Source organism: Gorilla gorilla, chromosome 8, assembly GCF_029281585.2.
Source record: "Gorilla gorilla gorilla isolate KB3781 chromosome 8, NHGRI_mGorGor1-v2.1_pri, whole genome shotgun sequence".
Lineage (NCBI taxonomy): Eukaryota > Metazoa > Chordata > Mammalia > Primates > Hominidae > Gorilla > Gorilla gorilla.
In genome coordinates this window covers 19441503-19463928 of record NC_073232.2, presented here as the reverse complement: position 1 = coordinate 19463928, position 22426 = coordinate 19441503, and the positions used below count along the sequence as shown (strand labels likewise).

At 39.0% G+C, this 22426-nt stretch overlaps 1 long non-coding RNA gene across 2 annotated transcripts in view; it reads left to right on the top strand.

The window, feature by feature from the left end:
• The window catches only part of LOC129524915 (uncharacterized), a 46530-nt gene extending 27863 nt beyond the window's left edge, over positions 1 to 18667 (top strand). For both annotated transcript variants that reach the window (XR_008668880.2, XR_008668879.2), the window contains 2 exons: positions 12330 to 12506; positions 15496 to 18667. This is a non-coding gene — a long non-coding RNA (uncharacterized lncRNA). The remainder of the gene's footprint in view (positions 1 to 12329; positions 12507 to 15495) is intronic.
• The last annotated feature ends 3759 nt before the right edge of the window (positions 18668 to 22426 follow it).

The window sequence follows — 22426 nt, the reverse complement described above, 5'->3', positions numbered from 1 at the left end:
CTTACATACCCTATTAGCTATTTCCCCAATTCATTACACTTTTTTTTTTCTTTCTGGTTTTACGTATACAACTTTAAGTCATGTTTCTTTTAGATTTTTTTTTTTAACCTACTCTCCCTCCACAATTTAAAGAGCTTGTGGATATCAGCAGGTTGAATGAAATTTTACCAGGAATTAACTTATCTGCTATGAGTAATTCAACAGTGTGTTATTAAGACAATGTGGAGGCATAAAAAGGCAAAACATTTTTTTCTTTCCAACTTTTATTTTAGGTTCAAGGGGTACATGTACGGGTTTGTTACATCGCTAAATTGCATGTTGTAGGGGTTTGGTGTACAACAACTTTGTCTGCCAGGTAGTGATGGGTAGTTTTTGAATCTTTACTTTTCTCCCACCCTCCACCCTCAATAAGGCCTGGTATCTATTGTTGTTCTTTTTGTCCACGTGTATTCAATGTTTATGTCCCACTTGTAGGTGAGACCATGCAGAATTTGGTTTTCTGTTGCTGCGTTAATTTGCTTAGGATAATGGCTTCCAGCTGCATCCATATTGCTGCAAAAAATGTGATTCTATCCTTTTTCACTGCTGTGTAGTATTCCATGGTGTACATGTACCACATTTTCTTTATCCAGTCCACTGATGTGCAGGTAGATTAATTCCATGTCTTTGCAATTGTGAATAGCACCGCAAAGAACATACACATGGCATGTGTCTTTATGGTAGAACGACTTGTAGTCTTTTGAGTATATACCCAGTAATGGGACTGCTGAGTCAAGTGGTACTTCTACTTTAAGTTCTTTGAGAAATCTCCAGACTGCTTTCCACACTGGCTGAATTAACTTACCTTCCCACCAGCAGTGTGTAATTGTTCTCTTTTCTCTGCAATCTGTCCGGTACCTTTCATTTTTTTGACTTTTTAATGACAGCCATTCTGACTGGTGCAAGATGGTATCTCACTGTGGTTTTGATTTGTCTTTCCCTAATGATTAGTAATATTCAGCATCAAAGACAATTTTTGTTATGAAAGCTTTGCAAATTCATATTCTCATGGCCATTTTATCCTTTGCCCCACTGCATAGAGGTTGCAGCATTTGAAAATTGTCAAAAAGCAGCAGAGACAAGTTTGGGTGGTTTCCAGGGGAGAGGCACTGAAAGTGATTTATTCCTATCAAAAGCACAAGGACAGGGTAAGTGATTCTTTCTACTAAATGATAGTAGAGATACAGCTGAGCTGTAAGAATGCAATAATGGTCATGGCAAGGAAGGCTGATGAGTTCTAGGAAAAGCACATTGCTCTTGACTGGAGCCTTGGTTCTTGACTTTTTCAGGTCTGGTATCAGGCCATCACCATATCAAAGAATCTTAATACCACCATGGTAGAAGCAAATTTTTACTTTTTGTCTTTATGATTAGCCACAATAATATGTGTTTTTTGTCAACGCTCAATAATGGCAATGTAAACTCTGTCATATCTAGTTTACCTAAGTGTACTATTACCAGGTCATGCTCCACAATTAGAGCATCACTATCAAGCGGCATATTGGGTCATAAGTACTATGCCCTAAATACCACTTTGCTAAGGCCAACTGATCAAACAGCAAGCAAATACGAGAAAGGAGATTGAAACTGAATCACAAGAAATGCGCGTTCTACGTGCGGAAGTGGGATTCATTACAATCCGATGCACTGCACCAAAAGCATAGTGTGAAAGATTAAAAGAATAATTTAGGATTTCCTAACTAGATATCATTGTCTTCTCATCAGCAGTTCAAGTACAAAAAGACAGAGATAGATAAAGTAGGCACATTGGTAGCAATAAAATAGCAGTGACTAACATCAACTGTTACAGCAGGAAGCCCTAGGCATTGGGAAGCTGGCACAGAGGTTCTGGCTATGTCCTGCAGTACCTTTCTGGAAACCCTCTGGAAAGAAAACAGCTGATGGGATCAGGGAAGATAGGACCCTACCAGACTAGATCAAGGACAAAAACCATCTCCTTCACTCAGAGTGACAGATTCTGTCCACCGTCAGAATGTATAACAGGTAGTTCAAAGAGATTCATTTCCATGAATTTCCTTTGAGTCCAAATTCACTTTTTAGTAAGATAATACATGCCTCCATTGTATTATTTTTTCCTGTCTATGTTTGCCAAATAATGCTGTAAAGATCTCCATTTATGAATTTAAACATAAATAACTGAACTCAGATGAATTCTGCTGGTCACGTGGGGATGATCTAAGAACTTGGCAGGAATTGCTGTGATCGCATCTTCAGGCTGCTAGTCATAGACACCTGTTATCACTGGAAAAAGGACTCTTCAGTCACAGACCTTAATGTTTCCTGTCTTATGCTGGCAGAGACATCTGCACACAGAACCTTTGTTAATCCAATTTTTTTTGCACAAATTTGTTATTTTGTGGAAGTTCCCAGTAAACACACACATGTGAGAGCACACACAGGAACTTGTCTACATCACTACTCATTGGAAACCTTTATTTTCTCTTCATTTCTGCTCCTCTTCAGAGGAAAAAAAAATTAGTGCAGGATAAGGTACCATTGCTTGTCAATCTCTTTCTAAATTTGGAATCAGTCCAGAAAACCCAGGAGGGATCTCAACTCAGCCACAGTTAATCTTCAGAAAACCCAACCCACGTGACTTCCCCCACACCCCTCCCCCCGCATCAGTGCTGATCTTTTCATGTATTCTTTATAAGGAATCCATTGAACTTTAATTAATATGAAAAATTCAGGTTTTCATCTGATTTAAATGTGACTGACATCACGCTGCTGCTAAAAGCAGAACAAAGTACAAGCATGGTGAAAATAAAACTTAAAACTTGGTGCCTATTTTTTCACCGCAAATCATCTCTAGCACTTTCATGAGGCAGGAGAGAAATGTACCCACAGCATTTTCTAGGAGTCTTCATGTCCATATGTACGAACAGGGACATGCTTGAAAAATGTCTGTACACAGGCAGGAACACGATTTTCTCTGTCACATCAGTCAGCAATCTTTAGCTCTAAACGTTCCATTTAAAAAGGACTGGAGTGACATAGTTAAAGGTATAGAATTCCAAAAGGGTTAACGTGGTAGTAAGGAGGAAGAATTCTTTTGAAATGAAAACACACACTCATCTGCCATTCGTACACATGCATCATCTCCGTGCATTCAGTGGATTGTTCAAAATAGGCACAAATGTGCTCCCAGAAGGCGTTAGGGTTCTGCTTGCTACAGATCAGGCTGCTCTCATGTTTATGGATTCTACTTATCCATGGGTGTAGTAGAGGATGTGTGTCCTGATGTTGAGACAGCTTTGTTACAAGGACTGTCATTCTGCCTTCTCCATAGAACTTAGTGTACTATCATAGCATCACATGAAAGCCTAAGAAGTGACTACAAGAGCACAATCAGCGCATTTTTGAAACATACAATACATTGTTAACTGTAGCCTGAGTTGATAAATATCCTAAATATGCTGACTTCATCAATACCTGTTCTATGCAAGAAAATGTGTTCTCTGTAAATATGTGCCAGTGTTATGTATCAATATAAATAACGCATTTTTCACTGCAATAAAATATATCAATCATTGAGCTTTATCTTTTTCTGAGATAGGGTCTTGCTCTGTCACCCAGGCTGGAGCACTGTGTTTGACCATAGCTCACTGCAGCCTCAAACTCCTGGGCTCAGGTAATCCTCTTGAGTAGCTTGGGCTAAAGGTGTGGGCCACCATGCCTGGCTTTTTTTTTTTTTTTTTTTTTTTTTAATACAGCCGAAGTCTCACTATGTTGCCCTTGCTGGTCTTGAACTCCTGGGCACAAATGATCCTCCCACCTAAGCCTCCCAAAGCACTGGGATTCCAGGTGTGCGTCACGGTGATAGGTCCCTGATAAAACTTTACAGTTATTGGTTAAAAAAAAATCTTCTCCACCATGATATGGTGTATGAGGTTGGCTTTCCTCCTCAATGTGTCTTCTTCAGAAGACTTTCAGGATCCAGTAATTCCTGGCCAAGAATCAAGCAGAACCCATTCTCCAGGAGATTAGGATGAGAACTGGTCATAAAGTCAGGTGCAGTTCCACAAGCAGACGTGGGAGAAGAGCCAAGTTGGGCCTGTGAGGTCTTGCGTGTGAAATGGCTCACATATTCATGGCAGCCATCCGCAGGGTCCTTAGCATCTTACCATGTCAAACTGAAAAAATCAGCACAATCTAGATAATTGGACAGGTTTTATTGATAAAATAATGACATTTTTATTTGTATTTATACTTATCTAGTAGGTTTGTTCAGTAATAAATATGTGAGCTCTGTGGCTTGGGAAAAAAAGTTTTAATTAGGACTTTGTTCTAACTCTGCCTACTGGCCTTGATCAAATTACTCTATGTTCATTTAGCACCACTTCCCACTGTTATATGGGGAGAAGATGGGTCATCTCTTACCATATACATGTGAGTAAAGCTAATGTGAATTTTTGGAAACTCATTTAAATTAAATTCTGAAAGGGTTAATCTCATTAAATGATTCTGAAATTCTGGCAAGCATATTTAAAATGTAAAGCATCTCAACTTCTTTTCAGTTCTGTACCAATGTTTTCCTTTTTTTTTTTAACCCTGTAACTTCTGATACGTATACAAGCTACCCTTTACCATACATGTACAAACAGGTACACACAGATATCAGAGACTTTTGAAAATTATAGTATAAATAAGCAGCATTGGGATAGTTTTATTTTAATGTGATTGTGTTTCAAGGAATACGTATCCGAAGGTAAGAACCACAGGTTGGAGTTGAGTCAATGTTCATCTTAGTTGTTGAGTAGTTAGGGTCTTGAATTAAATATGTACAGAGTGCCTCTGCTATTTCCTGATTATTTTTGTTAATGTTTTGGTAAATTCAGTGGGCATTTAAGTATGATTGTCTTAACCCTGTATTTCTATCAAAGCTTTCAAAACCTACAGGGATATGACTATAGTTTGAGAGGCTGGGGTTGGTAAACAACTCGCTGTGAGTTTCTTGTATTTCTGTGCATCTTGCAGGCAGAGGCACTACCAGCCTTTAGTCTAGATTCTCTAGTCAAGGATGTGTGTTTGGCAAACAGTCTTGGCAAATAGAGATGGTTGCTGTCTACCTCTACAGCAAAGGGCAGACATGCTTGCTGTTCAGTGTAATGAAGTTAGCATCTCTCTATGGGGCTAAGGTCATGCATATTTATTGCCAATTATAGAAGATTTCTGTTTTCTAAACTCAGGGTTCTTTTCCTAAAATCCAATGAACTGTATGTGGTTATTCCCTGGCTCTCTGTTGCCCGGTGGGAACCAGAGCTTGAGAACCCGGCACAAGAAATGCTGATGCTCTGACTCTGCTCTTACCATGAGCAGTAAGCTGTCCTTTTTCTCTGACCCAGGAGTCTGTGTCATTAGCTGGAGCATCGATGAAACTGTCAGGCTAACTCATGCACTTGCAAGTAGGGTAAAATCTCGTATTCTTGACTGTTCTTGACAGATAGGTGTGTGGTCCAGTAGGAATGATGATTTCCTAGTTGTTACAGTACCATTTTTTATGGAAATTACAGATCAGAAATATTTTCTTTGGACTGATACAGTAAGCCTATGGTATGGACCAGAGATTACGAAATTGCCATCTGTAGGCTGAATCTGTCCTGCTCCCTACAAAAACTTTGTTTTTGTAAAGAAAGTTTTATTTGAACAGAGCCACGTACATCATTGATATGCTGGCTGTGGCTACTTTCATGTTATCACAGCAGAGTGGAGTAGGTGCCACAGAAATCCTGTGGCCCTCACAGCCAGAAATATTTACTACCTGGCTCTTTAGAGAGAATGCTTACCAATGTTTATTAGAGATCAGAGGCAGCAATCAAAAATTCAAGCCATCATGAGCTGCTCTAGGAATATATGAGGTAGAAATGAAAGTAAAATAACAGTTGCATGATAAGATAAGAGTTTAACAAAATTAGCAAGAAAAAAACAAACAATCTCATTGAAAAGTGGGCTAAGGACATAAACAGTTCTCAAAAGAAGATATACAAATGGCCAAGAAACATACAAAAAAAAAATGCCCAACATCACTAATGATCAGGCAAACGCAAATTAAAACTGCAAGGTAATACCACCTTCCTCCTTCCAAGAATGGCCATAATCAAAAAATCAAAAAATAATAGAAGCTGGCATAGATGCAATGAACAGGGAACACTTCTACACTGCTGGTGGGAATATGATAGAGTACTACTCAGCCATAAAAAGGAATGAATTAATGGCATTCACAGCAACCTGGATGAGATTAGAGACTATTATTCTAAGTGAAATAACTCAGTAATGGAAAACCAAATATCACATGCTCTCAGTCATAAATAGGAGCTAAGCTATCAGGATGCAAAGGCATAAGAATGACACAGTGGACTTTGGGGACTCAAGGAAAAGAGTGGGAAGTGGGGTGAGAGATAAAAGAATACAAAATGGGTGCAGTGTACACTGCTCGGGTGATGGGTGCACCAAAACCTCACAAATAACCACCAAAGAACTTACTCATGTAACCAAACACCACCTGTTCCCCAATAACCTAAGGAAATAAAAAATTTTTAAAAAACGGGTAGCAGTTTAACAGCAAAGTACAGATAAATATATTGACTGTATATACTGTATTTCTACAGTGTATTCAACAAATATTTGTTGAACTACAGTTGCATATTCAGATCTTGCAAGACTCAGCTCATCTCTCTCAAAGAAGCTGACTCTAATTCTGTATTAGAGTAATTTATTTTTTCTCCTCAGAGCTTCCGTAGCACCTTATCTGAACATCTTTTATAACCAATTTTCTACTTTACATTACAGTGTTTATGTACATTGATTTATCCTACTAGACTTAAGGTAAAATTTATAACTGTAAATGTATTCACAAACTTATTTCCATGATCCAGCTTTCAGGATAATGATCAACTTTTAGAAAATTGAGAAATTAATTTGAGCCACTTTCTTTAACAGTAGGAATCATTAAAATTGGATTTTTATACTATAAGATTAAAATAGCAAATTATGCCCTTACAGTAAAACATTCAATGTGCTCTAATATATTGTCTTTGTAGAATATTTCTCTTTCTAATTACATTTCTTAAAGTCTAATTGCATTTCCTTAGCTGATTTCAATTTAATAAAGGAGGAATGTAACAGAATGGGATTATACCTATTGGCAAGGGAAAAGATATCTACAAATCGATTCTTCTTGAGAGGATGGTGATGGAGAAGATACAAAAAAAGATATCACAAACTCTTGGGCTGGGTGCAGTGGCTCATGCCTATAATCCCAGCACTTTGGGAGGTCAAGGCAGGTGGATCACAAAGTCAGGAGATCGACACCATCCTGGCCAACATGGTGAAACCCCGTCTCTATAAAAAATACAAAAATTAGCTGGGTGTGGTGGCATGTGCTGAAATCCCAGCTACTCGGGAGGCTGAGGCAGGAGAATCGCTTGAACCTGGGTGGCAGAGGTTGCAGTGAGCCAAGATCGTGCCACTGTACTCCAGCCTGGCAACAGAGTAAGACTCCCATCTCAAAAAAAAAAAAAAAAAAAAAAAAAAAGAATAAGGAGGGGCAAACTTGCTCTCAATCTTTTAAGATGTGTTAATTTTTCAGGCAAACCTCATTATTGCATGATGCCCTCAAATTAATCTCACTCTAAAGTAATCATGACATATCCCAGCTGCTGGTCCAGAGCTCTGGGGGTTCAAATAAAGGCTGGAACCTCTTCACAGAGGCCAGAAGCTTGCAGGAGGACAAAAGGCATGGTGGGAGGAGAGTTCTCAGTAACCATATACATAAACTCTGGTTTTATCTTTTCATTTTACATCATTTAGTTTCACTCTCCTTAAAACTAACAAAAGTTGAACTTTCACAGCCAACAGGTTAGAAAGGTGCAAAAGTTTCCATTAACAAAGAATGATACAAAGTAAGGTAGAAATTCAAGAATATTAAACACGTCAGCCTCTCATATGGGACAGAAATTAGAGAGTTTAAGGGCAAGTGAACTTGTCAGGTCTCATGTGTTTGTACAAACACAGAGCTAAGAACAATTAGATGCTAGAAGAGATAATACTGAATTACTGTTGATATCCTAAGGCCAAAACTTGGCTTACCACTCTGGCAGTCAAAGGCTAGTATCACCTTCATGTCTAATAACTACAAAAGCGGAAGGAACACATTTTCATGTGCGGTTTCCATATCCTATAGAGACAAGGTTTGTTTTTTAATTTTTAGTTAATTCTTACCAGCCTCCAAATTCTAACAGAGTAAAACTATTTTTAAGGGAAGAACAAATGGGACGTGCATATTTTACGAGGCTTCTAGCATGTTAGGATTAAGCAATGTGGTGTTGAGAAAGAAGTGATCGTATTTATGTGTGACAACTCTACTAACCTGTCAGTTACTTCAAGTTCAAAACTATTGACTTTTGCACACATCCCCCCACAAATTTACCTGTAAACATTACTAATATATCATAGAAGCTGATGAAATGCATATGTATTGAGTCAGTAGCATTAATTGATATGGCTATAGAAATAAATGTTCATAAACCTATGGGTAAAATAAAAGTTATTCTAATTTTTTCTTTCTCCTTTCATCTATAAAGGCCAGACAGATTCGACTGTGTTTTTATTGCTTGCATGTAGTGTGCGTGCACCAGTATAAAGTCAGTACCAGGCCAGTAAATGGGTATCAGCTCAGATTGTATAATTGTCATTGGGCTGATGTTCAGTTCCATTTGAAAACTAACTGTAGAGCCACCAATTTTGTAAGGAAGTTAGCAATTTTCTTTGTTAATCAAACTATCCATATCCCAAACCAAAATATTACCTTCCTCCTGAAACTGGTACCTATTTCAGCAACATCCTCCCAGTTTCCAAGACTTTAAATCTGTGAGTTGTCTTTGACACCTGCCTCTCTTTAGTGTTCCTACCTATTCCATTCTGAGTCCTGTGACTTTCACCTTTATTCAGGTTTTTGAATACATTACAGGTTGATTAATCCCAGTTCAAAACTGTCATGTGAAATTCTCCGAAATCTGAACTCTTTCTGAGTACTGACATGACACTCAAAATGTTCATTGGAACATTTTGTATTGTGGATATCAGATTCTGGGTTTGGGATGTTCAATGGGTGAGAAAGTATAATGCTAATATTCCAAGAATCCTAAAACTTCTGGTCTTAAGCATTTTGGATAAGAAATTCTCAACCTATACCTCAATTTCATTTCCTCTACCACCATTTCAGATTTAGACCATCATTGATTCTGCTTTGAGTTGTTGTAATGAATTCCAATTGGCTTTTAGTCTAGACTCTTCCCTCTCCAATCTAATGAACAGTTAGTTCTTCCAGGCAGATCTTTTATATATGCTCCTTGTACAAAATGATTTAATGACTCCCTACTGCCTAGTAAATAAACTCCATTCTTCACATATTTTAAAGAAAGGCTTTCTAAAACTTAGCCTTAGCTTTATCTAGTAATAAGCTCAGTGGTTATAATCAAGACCCCTCACTTCCCAGAGTCTCTTTTTCTCACTTTCAAAATGCAGAGGTTAAAATTATTTCCTTTTTTTGTTTACTATTTGATGATTTTGTACTTTAATTGTTTTTAGGGTAAAATGTGTATTACATATTAAACAACTTGCATTTCTTGTTACTCCCAAAATATGATCTACAGCAGAGGGTTTCTCAACATTTTGGGGATTTAGAGTATTTTTGAATGTTTGGTGAAAGCTGGGGACTTTCCCAGAAAAATTCCATGCAGAATTTCGTGGGGGTAGTTGGGTGGACTGTGAGGACCTGTGGAATTACTCAACACTTTCCTGAATTAGGCCTCTTTTCACCCCATTCTGTGTATCTACATTTTCCCAGTATACCCCAGGTAACTGTTGAAACCTAATTCAAATGCAATATCCTGAGTCCTATTTAGTTTCATTTATTAGATATGAATGACTCATCCTCTAAACCCTATAGCATTATTTTGTGTGCCTATCTCAATACCTATTGCATTCTGACTAATATGTCATTCTTCATGTGTTTCCCTCTAATTCCATCTGTGTTGCAAGAGGCTTGCAAGCAGGGCCAGTGTCTCTCTTTGCTTACCCTATACTCTTTACACCACCCCATCACCCTGATGTCACCCTTGAACGTTAAAGATATTCCATGAGCATCTATTAAATCAATAAATGAAGGACCAGAGGAACACTTTTAAAAACTAACTTTACGTTTACTTATGTATTTAAATTTAATTACATATTCATTTGTATTTAGAAAAATGACACAATGCCACTGTTATTACCTCCAACTTGTTAAAATATCCTTATAATAAAGAACTGGAAATAAAAAGTGAAGATGGGATATCTGGAAGTGGTTCAGCTATAGAATTTCATGGAACGTTTCTGAGAAAGGCTAGATTTTTGTCCAGATTCTATGGCAAAATAGCGTTACTGCCTATGATATAAGGTCAACTTTCACAACCAGTCTGTGTGTTACATGTTGTACATTACATTCACAATTTAAAATGTTTAACTTTGGAAAACTTTCTTTGTAACCTCGGGGAAAATAAAACAACTTGTATCCTTGTGTCCTCTGTTCTTCAAAGTGGTACCTTAAAGATCGGAAAGAGTTCATACAGCATTTTGCAAAAGCATCATTTGCTTTCCAAAGTGGTGTTCTTGGTTTGTATTGAGGACTAAGTAAATAACCCTTTTTGCCATAGAATCTGGACAAAAATCTAGCCTTTCTCAGAAATGTTCCATGAAATTCTATAGTTGATCCACTTCCAGACAGGCCATCTTCACTTTTTATTTCCAGTTCTTTATTATTAGGATATTTTAACAAGTTGGTGGTAATAATAGTGGCATTGTGTCATTTCTCTAAATACAAATGAATATATAATTAAATTTAAATACGTAAGTAAATGTAAAGTTTGTTTTTAACCCTTTCATGCTATGCATTTCTTCCAAGGAAAATAGCTGCAACCCATTCCCTACTATTATGTTACACTCTTATCCCCATTAGTCAATGATTTATGTTTTTAAATTAAATTACAATAATTACTCTGATTTCCTGCTGGTCTTGAGATCAACATTTTCCTGGGCAATTGGATACATCCCAGCTTACAGAGACTCTATCCTGAGCTCTTCTATATTAGCTTGTTCACGTTTGTGACTATATACATCGAATATCCCCTACTAAGGAGGAATCTTGGCCAAAATCCCCAATCCTACATGGCTTTTATGAGAAAATTGCACTTGTTCCATGGTTTATGTAGTGATCTCAGATCCATTCACTCCTTCAATAGATTCTTTAGACATATCTATTAGAAATTTCTGAAAAATCTATTTTGTACTAAATTAATATGGTAGAATAACCTAAACTTTTTTTTTCCTCTTTAATTGGGAATGGGTGGGAATAGAAGTGATATGCTTTGGATCTGTGTTCCCCACCCAAACCTGTTAAATCATAATCCCCAGTGTTGGAGGTGGGGCCTGGTAGAGGTGGTGAGTTCATGCTAGTGGTCTTTCATGAATGGTTTAGCACCATCCCCTTGGTGCTGTTTTTCATGATAGCGAGTTCTCACAAGATCTGGTTGTTTAAAAATGTGTAACACTGGCTGGGCACAGTAGCTGGGAGGCCAAGGTGGGCAGATCACCCAAGGTCAGGAGTTCAAGACCAGCCTGGCCAATGTGGTGAAATCCCATCTCTACTACAAATACAAAAATGAGCTGGGCATGGTGGCATCTACCTGTAGTCCCAGCTACTCAGGAGGCTGTGGCAGGAGAATCGCTTGAACCCGGGAGGCGGAGGTTGCAGTGAGCTGGGATTGCCCCACTGCCCTCCAACCTGGGCAACAGAGCGAGACTCCGTTTCAAAAAAAAAAAAAAAAATGTAGCACCTCCTGTCTTGCTCTCTTGCTCCTATTCCTGCCATGTAAGAAGCTCACTTCCCGTTGCCTTCTGCCATTATTGGAAGCTGCCCCAAGGCCTCCCCAGCAGATACCACTATGCTTTCTTTACAGCCTACAGAACGGTGACCAAATTAAGCCTTTTTTAAAAAAAAATTAATTACCTATTCTCCAGTATTTCTTTACAGCAATATGAGAATGGACTGACACAGGAGGTAAGCCATATGTGGCATAAAAATAACCTCATCCGAGCTCATGCTTACAATCCTCATTGAAGGATGAGGAAGAAGACATGGATAGTTATATGGTGGTTCTTTCAAGGTAAGACGGGCCCAGAAAAGAATCAGTATTCCTTAAAACAATACTGTTGTGGTTTTTGTTTTCCAGAAGCTGGAGTCATCCTAACAAGAGTGATAGTCTTTCCCCAAGTGAGACCAGGCTGTGCTATCTTGGGAAAATCATCGCTGGCCTTGCCGAGATGCACCGACGACTCAGCTCAGCTAAGGACTTAACCAGTACAGGACTTGCTGCAGTGGAGACTGAGCTGGATATGGAAAGCAAAAGGTGAGTCCTGAATTCTGAAACACAGGCCTGAGGGGTGGAGGGAGGCAGACTTCAGGGAGAGGAGGAACATTTATAAACACTCTTCTTTGGATCCAGAAAGGGAACACTTTTCACAGAATGCCTAACTCTACATGGTCCCCTTCTGATGTTGGGAATAAATAAGCTAAACACAAGTTTAGTTAACTAAGAAATATAACTCTCTATACCCATTAAGATTATATAAATTATATATTTCTTACCCTGTATTATACTTTAAAAATACAGTCAAGTATATCTAGTTTATTTGTTGAGACAAGGTCTCACTCTGTTGCCCAGGCTGGAGTGCAGTGGTGTAATCCTAGCTCACTGCAATCATGAACTCCTGGGCTCAAGTGATCCTCCTGCCTTAGTCTCCTGAGTCACTGGGTCTCCAGTCACGCACTACCCTACCAAACTATTTTATTTTTTTAACTTTTTGTAGAGCTGGGGACTTGCTGTCTTGCCCAGATCGCTCTCAAACTCCTGGGCTACTTGACTGTTGCATAGAAAACTATGTCCTTCTATTGAATGTTTTGTGTTTGGTGAGCAAGACTGGAGCAGCGGGATGTTTTTGGGTAAAGGAGGGTGGCATTTCCTTTCTTGGTCATCTTGCATGGTTCTCACAGAAAGGAAAATCCACTGCCCCTATTCCTAGAGAATAAAAAATTACAAGTGGAGACACTGCAGAGGCTGGCAGTGGTCAACAAGCCTTCATTCCCCCAGTTGAGGACTGTGAGACCAAGTTACCCGGCATAAAAGAGGGCTTCTCAAGTCTATGTTACACTGGAAGCTTTGAGGAATGATGTAAGGAGGCTTTTCAGACAGGAGGATCTATCCTTAGTAAAACTGTCTACAAAGAGCCCATTACTTCTTTTACACAACTCACGACTTCCTACAATAGGTATCAGCGCCACTAAGCAACCTTTCTTAAGCAGAATTTAGTTATGAGGTTCATGAAAGGAATGAATATTCAGACTTTCTAATGAGGCTGTGCATGAGAGAAGTGATTTCTGGAAGGAAAATCTGAATTCAGTCAAGATGACAATGGGGTTTTTGCCAGTGTAGGTGTTATGGCTGCTGGCAGTTCTGGAAGGCCAGAACTGGGATGCTGGGGGACAATGTGTGTGGGCCACGAAGCCTTCATTCTGCTTTCCTGATGTGTAATGACCCCTAATTCAAACCCATAGGGATTAGGGGCTGGAGCGTGCTGAATCAGACGTGAGATTTGTTTCTATGGTTTTTCTCATGATCAGAAGCAATCTCTCCTCCTTGTGAAATGTTCACATCCTCCCACTTCCTCTCCCTGCTGAAGTCAAGCACAGATCTGCAGTGGAGCCATAAAAACAGTTGGGTAACTTCATCCAGGCAGCCCAAAGTTTGTTCAAAAGGATTGACAGGGTCTGGCAATTATGACTCAAGTCAACTGTGGAGTGACTGAGAATGACAGACATCTTTCCCCATCCTCTTTCAGGAATTAGTGGGTTTCCTGTGACATGTGTAAAGCTTAGAAGTTGTGAGATGTGGGAAGGGCATTGGAGCAGTTCAAGATGTTCAGAACCTCTAGTTTCCTGAAATAACTGGGAGCAGCCTGCTGGACAGGCTGACATCTATGATGTTTTCACGTGGCTGAATGGTTACCTGGGTTTAGAGAGAGAGAGTCCCCGAAGGAATCATCATTATGGTTTGATAGGCATCAAAATGTGCACGAAGTGGTACAGCAACTCCTAGAAGAAAACACTGGGGCCAAGCTCCATGACATTGGTCTGGGCAATTATTTTTTTAAAAAGTGACCCCAAAAGCATAGTCAATAAAAGCAAAAATAGACAAATGGGGTTACATCAAACTAAAAGTTTCTACATAGCAAAAGAAACAGTCAACAGAGTGAAGAGACAACCTGAAGAATGGGAGAAAATATTTGGAAACCATACATTTGATAATGGGTTAACATCTAAAATAAAGAACTCAACAGTAAGAAAACAGCCCAATTAAAATGGGCAAAGGATCTGAGTAGGTATTTCTCAAAAGAATATGTACAAATGGCCAACAGGCATATGAAAAATGTTTAACACCACTAATCTTTGGGGAAACGCAAATTAAAGTCACAATAAGATATTACCTCACCCCAGTTAGAAAGACTATTATCAAGAAGACAAGAGATATTGAGTGTTGGCAAGAATGCAGAGAACAGAAATCTTCCACACTGTCGGTGTAAATGTCCATTAATGCAGCCATTATGGAAAACAGTATGGGGGTTTCCCAAGATATTAAGAATGAAACTATCTGCAATCCCACCATCCAAAGGAACCAAAATCCATAGGTCAAAGGGGTGTCTGCACTCACATGTAATGGTAGCACTATTTACAATAGCCAAGATAGGGAATCAACCTGTGTCCATTGACAGATGGAGAAAGTGTGCTATATACACACGATGGTATACTACTTACACTACTTCCTTAAAAAATAAAAATAAAAAAATAAAAAAGAGGAGGCCGAGGCGGGTGGATCACGAGGTCAGGAGATCGAGACCATCCTGGCTAACACGGTGAAACCCTGTCTCTACTAAAAATACAAAAAATTAGCCAGGCATGGCGGCGGGTGCCTGTAGTCCCAGCTACTCGGGAGGCTGAGGCAGGAGAATGGCGTGAACCCGGGAGGCGGAGCTTGCAGTGAGCCGAGATCGCGCCATTGCACTCCAGCCTGGGTGACGGAGCAAGACTCCGTCCCCCTGCCCCCCCCCCAAAAAGAAATAGAAGGAATTTTTTTTTTGAGACAGGGTCTTACTCTGTCACCCGGACTAGAGTGCAGTGGTGTGATCAGGGTCTTACTCTTGTCACCCAGACTAGAGTGCAGCTCACTGCGACCTTGACCTTCCAGGCACAAGTGATCCTCCTGCCTCAGCCTCCTGAGTAGCTGGGACTACAGGCACACACCACCATGCCCAGCTAATGGTTTTGTTTTTTATTTTTTACAGAAGCAAGATCTCCCTATGTTGCCAAGGTTGGTCTGGAACTCCTGAGCTCAAGTGATCCTCCTGCCTCAGCCTCTTAAAGTGTTAGAATTATTGATGTGAGCCACTGCATGTGGTCAATTCTGTCATTCTTGACAACAAGGATGAAGCTGGGAGATACTGTGCTGAGTAGAATAAACCAAGCACAAAAAGACAAATGCCTCATGAGCTCACTTATATGTAGAATCTGTAACAGTTGAACTCATCAGAGAGCAGAATAATGGTTACCAGGGACTAGCAGTAGGCTGGAGGGAGAGGAGGGGAGGTGTCAGTGAAATAATAAAAAATTTCAGTTAGGAGAAATAAGATTTAAGAGATCTATTGCACAACATGGTGACTATAGTTAATAACACTGTATTATATTCTTGAAAATCACTAAGATTTTAATATTCTCACCACAAAAAATAAGCATGTGAGGTAATGCATATGTTAATGGCTCAATTTAGCCATTTCCAATGATTAAATATTTGAAAGCAGTTATATACCATAAATGTGTACCTTTTTTAATTAAAAAAATTATTTTTTAGCAGGATGCTCTGAAATTGGAACTGAATATTACTTAAACCTTGAAGTCTGGGAACAGGGACATAGTGCTTTTCCAAAACTGCCAGAAAGGTGTCTCTTAATGCTCTATGGATAGAAGTGGCCACCTGTCTTACAGGCTGACGCTGGAGCCCAGCAAAAGTTATTTTGGTAGACCCTTATGGTTTAGCAATGCAAAAAGAGAACCTACTTACTTTCTTTGTATTAACTCTGGATACTGATAAACTAAATAAAAATACCTTGGCCAGGGATATTAATTATTTTGTTTATTCATATAAAAGCCTGTTCCATGCTTGATCTTGCACGTGCTTTAAGGGACACATTACGCACCCGAAGAGAGGCCTGCTGTTCCCACCCTGAAACTTTCGAATCAACCACCTCCTCCATTTACTGTAGCTCTGTGAAGACTGAAAGGAACATAAAAGCCCGTGCAACACAACGCTGATTCTATCGAATATTCTGCCTCATCCAACCCTCCCTAGCCCAGAGTAATTGTTCTCTGTTTTGAGTCACTAAGCTCTCATTTGGCACTTTGCATTTGAATCTTTTTATTTCATGCACTGCCTCAGCAACCGGATTGTCATTCACTTCGACTCCACTCAGCTTAAAATATTTATTTTGTGCCTACCACAGGTCAGGGACTGTGAGGCACTGGTGATAAATAGAAGACAACTTGGTCCCTGGCTTCTAGTAAATAATTTCATATACAGGTGAAGAGACTGGCACACAATCCAAGCACAGCAGACTATGTGTAACAAGAAAGAATGACCAAGGTAACAGGTAGCAAGGCAAGAAGATACAGGGTTCAGGGCATCCCTTAGCGGGGTGTCACCTGTGCTAGGCTCAGGGCTGAGTTGAAGTTCCTTAGGCAGGGGCAGTGGAAAAGAAAGGAAGGGAAATTATATTTCAAGTGGAAGGAAAGCAAGTAAAAAGAAAGGACTGGAATATGCACTATGTGATCCAGGTAGGGAAATGAAAGTAGTTTAGCACCAATAAAGCATAAAAGATAAAATAGTGAAGATCAGCAGGAAGTAATGCTTAGACTCAGATGATAGACTTTAGCTTATTTTATTAGAGGATCTGGATTTTATCCTAGGGCTGATGGGAAGTTGTGCGATGGTTTGGGTAAGTTAGCAACAGACATTATTATGAGTTAAAACATGGAAAATGAATTAGAGGATGACTAAGACGGAGGCAGCTGGGAGTTAAAGACATATTTAGCTAACACAGCCTGAAGAATCTGGTGAGTATTTACAGACCTGAGGGTGGGGACAGGGAAGTGTCTAGAGCCATTCTCAAGTCCTACCTTGATGTACGTTGGTGCCACTAACAAGGAAAGGAATGAAATAAGAGGTCAAGAACCTCTTTGTAGGTGAAAGTAAGTTCATTTTGGACCTTCTCAGTTAAAAGTTTACATCTTTGCATTCCAGGGACAATCTGAGACTACCTCCCAGGAGGCAATCAGAGGTGCAAATCTGGGCTGCTGGGAGGAATGCTCGGTGTGTGTCTCTTCCTGCTTCTCCTCTGAGCCAGCCACTGGGCCCTGGCTCTGCAGCTATCCACTCCGGGCTTTTGATGATGTAGGAATTATGGTGATAATGATGAATCTTTAATCAGTTGGATACTTTATCCACTTATGGCATTGTTTAGGTAAGGCTGAATGTTTTTTCCAAGGCCTTGGGCCTGAAGTAATTTGGATGTCTCCATGAATTCATTCATGCTCTCTGTTCTGTCATTTCCTTTGATGTTTCCTTTGTTTGCAGCAAGAGGCTCTAACTAGTCTCTCCTGGGACCCACAGGGTCCACGAAGTGATGTGGTGCAGACACAGGGTACCGTATTTCTAGCTGTTGCCACGATGAAACAGGTGTCTCTAGAGCATGGGACAAAGGATTCTCCCAAGATTGAGGGGGAAAAATATTGCTTAAAGCATCACCCACAATCACCCTTTTGCCTTAGGGACTCCATCAGGTGCTATAGTTTTTAAACATTTTCTGTATTCTAGCAGACCAATGATCTATCCAGTTCAAAATCTAAAGCCTCCGAAAATGTATTTTTTGATAGATGCCTAAAATTAAAGTGTTGATCTATGGGGACAAGCAGAAGAAATTTGACTCTGATTGCTCTGAATGCCCAATTATTTTTTCAGAGATTGATCTTAGAAGTAAATGATCAACTGACTTTTCCAAGTTAGACATATTTTTGTCAGGTAGTAATGTGGTACCTAGAATCATTTTTCAATTGGCTGTCAAAATTAAAAAGAAAGACTGCCTCCTTGAAGGCAGCCAGAACATTTCTGTTGTCTCTGAGCACGCTGGTGGGGTACTTTGGAGTTAGTGTTGCACTAAGCTTTATGGCAGGGGGCAAGTGATAAAAGCTGGGGTAGCCAGAGGTCCAGCTACTGCTGCGATAAGGATGAGCTCTAGCCTGGCATCAGCCCAAACCAGCTGGGTGGCAAGAAGTAGGGAAAGCTGATTTTGGTAGACAGGTAGAGTGAAAGGCGAAAACCAAACAAAGAAAACCAGAAACATAGGTGAGATGGGAAGAACTGAATGTGGAAGTAAAGGGACTTTTCTTTACCTGATCACACATTGTCTTTAAGTGCTTTTGTCAGTTTTGCTTTACGTATTTTCTTCTGCTGGAGTTTTATTTTTATCCTACTTATTCTCTACCTTCTTCTGGTTATTTTTCATTCTCTAGAGAATGATGATTAAAACTGATTTTATAGAGCAAGTATTTGTTGTATTAGTCAATTTTCCTACTGCTATGAAGAAATACCTGAGACTGCGTAATTTATAAAGAAAAAGAGGTTCAACGGACTCACAGTTCCACATGGCTGGAGAGGCCTCCCAATCACGGTAAGAGGTGAAGGAGGAGCAAAACCACATCTTACACGGCAGCAGGCAAGAGAGCCTGTGCAGGGGAACTGCCTTTTATAAAACCTTCTGATCTCATGAGACTTACTCATGTCACGAGAACAGCATTGGAAAGACCCGCCCCCGTGATTCAATTACCTCCTACCAGGTCCCTCCCATGACATGTGGGGACTATGGGAGCTACAATAAGATAAGATTGGGTGGGGACACCGCCGAACCATATCAGATTTTCTTTAAATTAATCATTTATTAAACACAGCTCAAATTTGAAGTCACTGTGAGAGGTAGATACTAAGAGGATTTAAATAGGTAGTGTGCATTGTTTGTACCCTGGGCAGAATTTGTAACCTAGTGTGGAAGATAGAATATACACAAATGAATACATAGCAGAGCAGAAAGGGCTAAAAGTCTGGACAGTACAGTGGGAGCTCAGAAGCAAAAGGGATTACCCCTAGAGGAGAAACCAGAACAAACTTCAAAGGAGTGGCAATACTTTTAGCTTAGCAGAAATAACGGTCAGTATTGCAGTGGGTGGCAGCACGCAGGCAAACGCACGAGCAAAGCCACAGCGATGGAGACAAATAGCAGATCCAAAGAGATCCTAACAAAAGTTGTCTGAGTGGAATCACTCAGTCTTAAAAATCTTAAAATCTTTCAGTTTATTTTTTTCCACAAGATTTTAATGTTATCATTCTTATTATTTTCCCAGAAAACACCAACGCCCTCTATTAAAACCCTATACATCGTTATTATGTGTATCGCAAACATTAGTCTCAAACTTTTTATAGCTTGATAACTAAAATATGGCCTTGTGATATTTGATTAACTTTAGATAATTGTAGCTGTATGTTTATTCTATCATAACAGTTGACACTTTATCAGGCATAGCCTCTCCCTTGTTTGTAGGGGAAAACTACTACAACAAGAATATATTTGCATTGGGAGCTTGCCAGATTGAAAGTTAAAGATATCTTATCCAAATTGTAGATTACGATTTTTGTGAGTGACATTGAGGGACAGAACAGAGATGAGACAAATATCAAAGTCTACCATCCCATCAGTTCACTGGCTATTTGGATTTTCCTTTCCGTGAAGCAGCTGTTTAATCTTTGGCCCATGTTTATGTAGGATTGTCTCATTTTCTGATTGTTTTGTAAGAGTTCTTTAAAATATTTGGATATGAGTCCTCTATAAAGTGTACATATTTCAAGTACGGTTGATTCTCATGATGTGCGGTAGTTATGGTCCATCAAGTTACCATGAACACTAGCAAATACAGAACCATTTTTCTGCATGGAAATAAAGGGTTAGGTTACTATAAGCCTCTGGTCACCTTTTTTGTCAACTGATCAACGCATAACCTCGTTTTCTGTTTCAAGACACCTAACTTGATATGCATTGTTGGTTCATTAATATAGAAATCACTGCTAATGGCACAACTGATGCCTAAAGGAAGCTTATCCAAAACGTGTACTTTCTCTGTAAGTCACATCACAACCCTCTAGAGCTTAGGAACCATAGACAGTACTACACTTGGTCATTTACAACAGCAAAATATCCAACAAAAAGCCCCAGAATACAAAAGATGTAGCTCTAAATATATCACACAAAGGGCACTTGCTTACAGAACAAGAGCCGACAGAAGGTAGAGCATCATACGACGTCCTGTTCAACCTCACATGGAAATGTGTGTGTTGGGCGACTCAAATATTTTGCTGCTCTGCATGAGTCTGTGAATGATTGAAAGTGCTGTACTGATTTTGGGATTACAAATAAATTTTAGCAAGTAGGTGAATTCACAAGTTCAGAATATGCAATGAGGAGGATCGACTGCCTCACTCCAGTTTGCCGTCTTACACACTCTGTTGTCTTTTGACGGACAGAAGCTCTTAATTTTAATAAAGTTCAATTTCCCCAATGTTTTCCTCCACAGCTAATGCTGTGTGTGACTTGACTGCGAAAATTTGCCTGTATCAGGATCATGAAGAGGTTCTCCCTGATTTTCTTCTGGAATTTAAATGTCTCACTTAGATGCATGTCCATCTAATTGATATTTTTGTATAATAGGATGTAGGGCTCATGATTTTTCCTTGATATTTGGCTAACCCATAACCATTTATTGCAAAGATTATCCTTTTCCTACTACATTGTGGTGCAAACTCTGCCATAGGTCAGTTGACTATGCATGTATATATGTGTGTGTGTGTGTATATATATATATATGTATGTGTGTGTATATATATATATATATATGTCATCTTACGAATTCTGTTTTGTTCCATTTGTTATGTATCTGAACTTGCACCAGTTGTAGACTGCCTTATTGACTGAAGTTTAAAAGTAACTACTGGTGTTAGTAAGAAACTTTCGGATTTATCTTTTGAGATTATCTTAGCTATTCTTAGCCCTGTGTACATCTACATAAATTTTAGAGTAAGCTTATCAATTTCTGCATAAGGAGAGATTAGAATAATGTAGGACTGATTAGAATTGCATAGAATCTATAAATCAATTTGTAAAGAATTTGAGATATTGAGACTTCCAATCCACAAACATTTACTGGAGATTATTTAGATCTTAACTGTTCTTAGTAATGTTTTGTAATTTTAGTGGAAAATTCTTGCCACTATTTTGTGCTTGTTTGATTTTTCTGGAGCTATTATACACAGTATCTTTAAAAAGTTTTGTGTTGTTGGTATATAAAACTATAGTTAGTTCTTATATATTGGCCTTATATCTAATAACCTTGCCAATTTTACTCATTAATCCCAATATTCCATTTGTAGTTTTTACATGTAAAACTTATAATTTACAAAATACATATGTATGTGTGCATATATATTAGCACATGCAAAAATAGAAAAAAATGACCCTCAGTAGAGAACTCAAGCATATACAGGGATTTCATGTGAGAGTGAATATTGTATATGATCAGGGAAAAGTCATTTAATATATTTATATGTATAGTTAGAGACAGGGTCTCCCTGTGTTGTCCAGGCTAGTCTGGAATTCCTGGGCTCAAGAGATCCTCCTACCTCAGCCTCCCGAAGTGCTGGAATTACAGGTGTGTGAGTCACCATGTCTGGCTGCAAAATGTATTATATTCCCCCCTTTTACCACTCTTCTATTTCTCTTATCTTCTTGCACTTGCTGGGACCTAGAGGATAAAAATGAATAAAACTAGGATAAACGTCATCTTTTTCTCATTCACAAACGGGGAAATTTCTTCAATATTCCATTACTAATACTATGTTTGCTACAGAACTTTATAGATTCTCTCCATCAGATTAAAGACTTCAGGTTTTTGCTGGTTTGCCAAGAGGTTTTGGCCTAACTAAATGTTAAATTTTAATCAATGCCTTTTCTTATACATTGAAATGATATTTTTGTGTTTGAATGTGGTAAATTACAAGGATTGATTTTCAAACATTAAATAACTGCTTGAAATAAGCCTACGTTGGTCAAGATGGGTTATCCC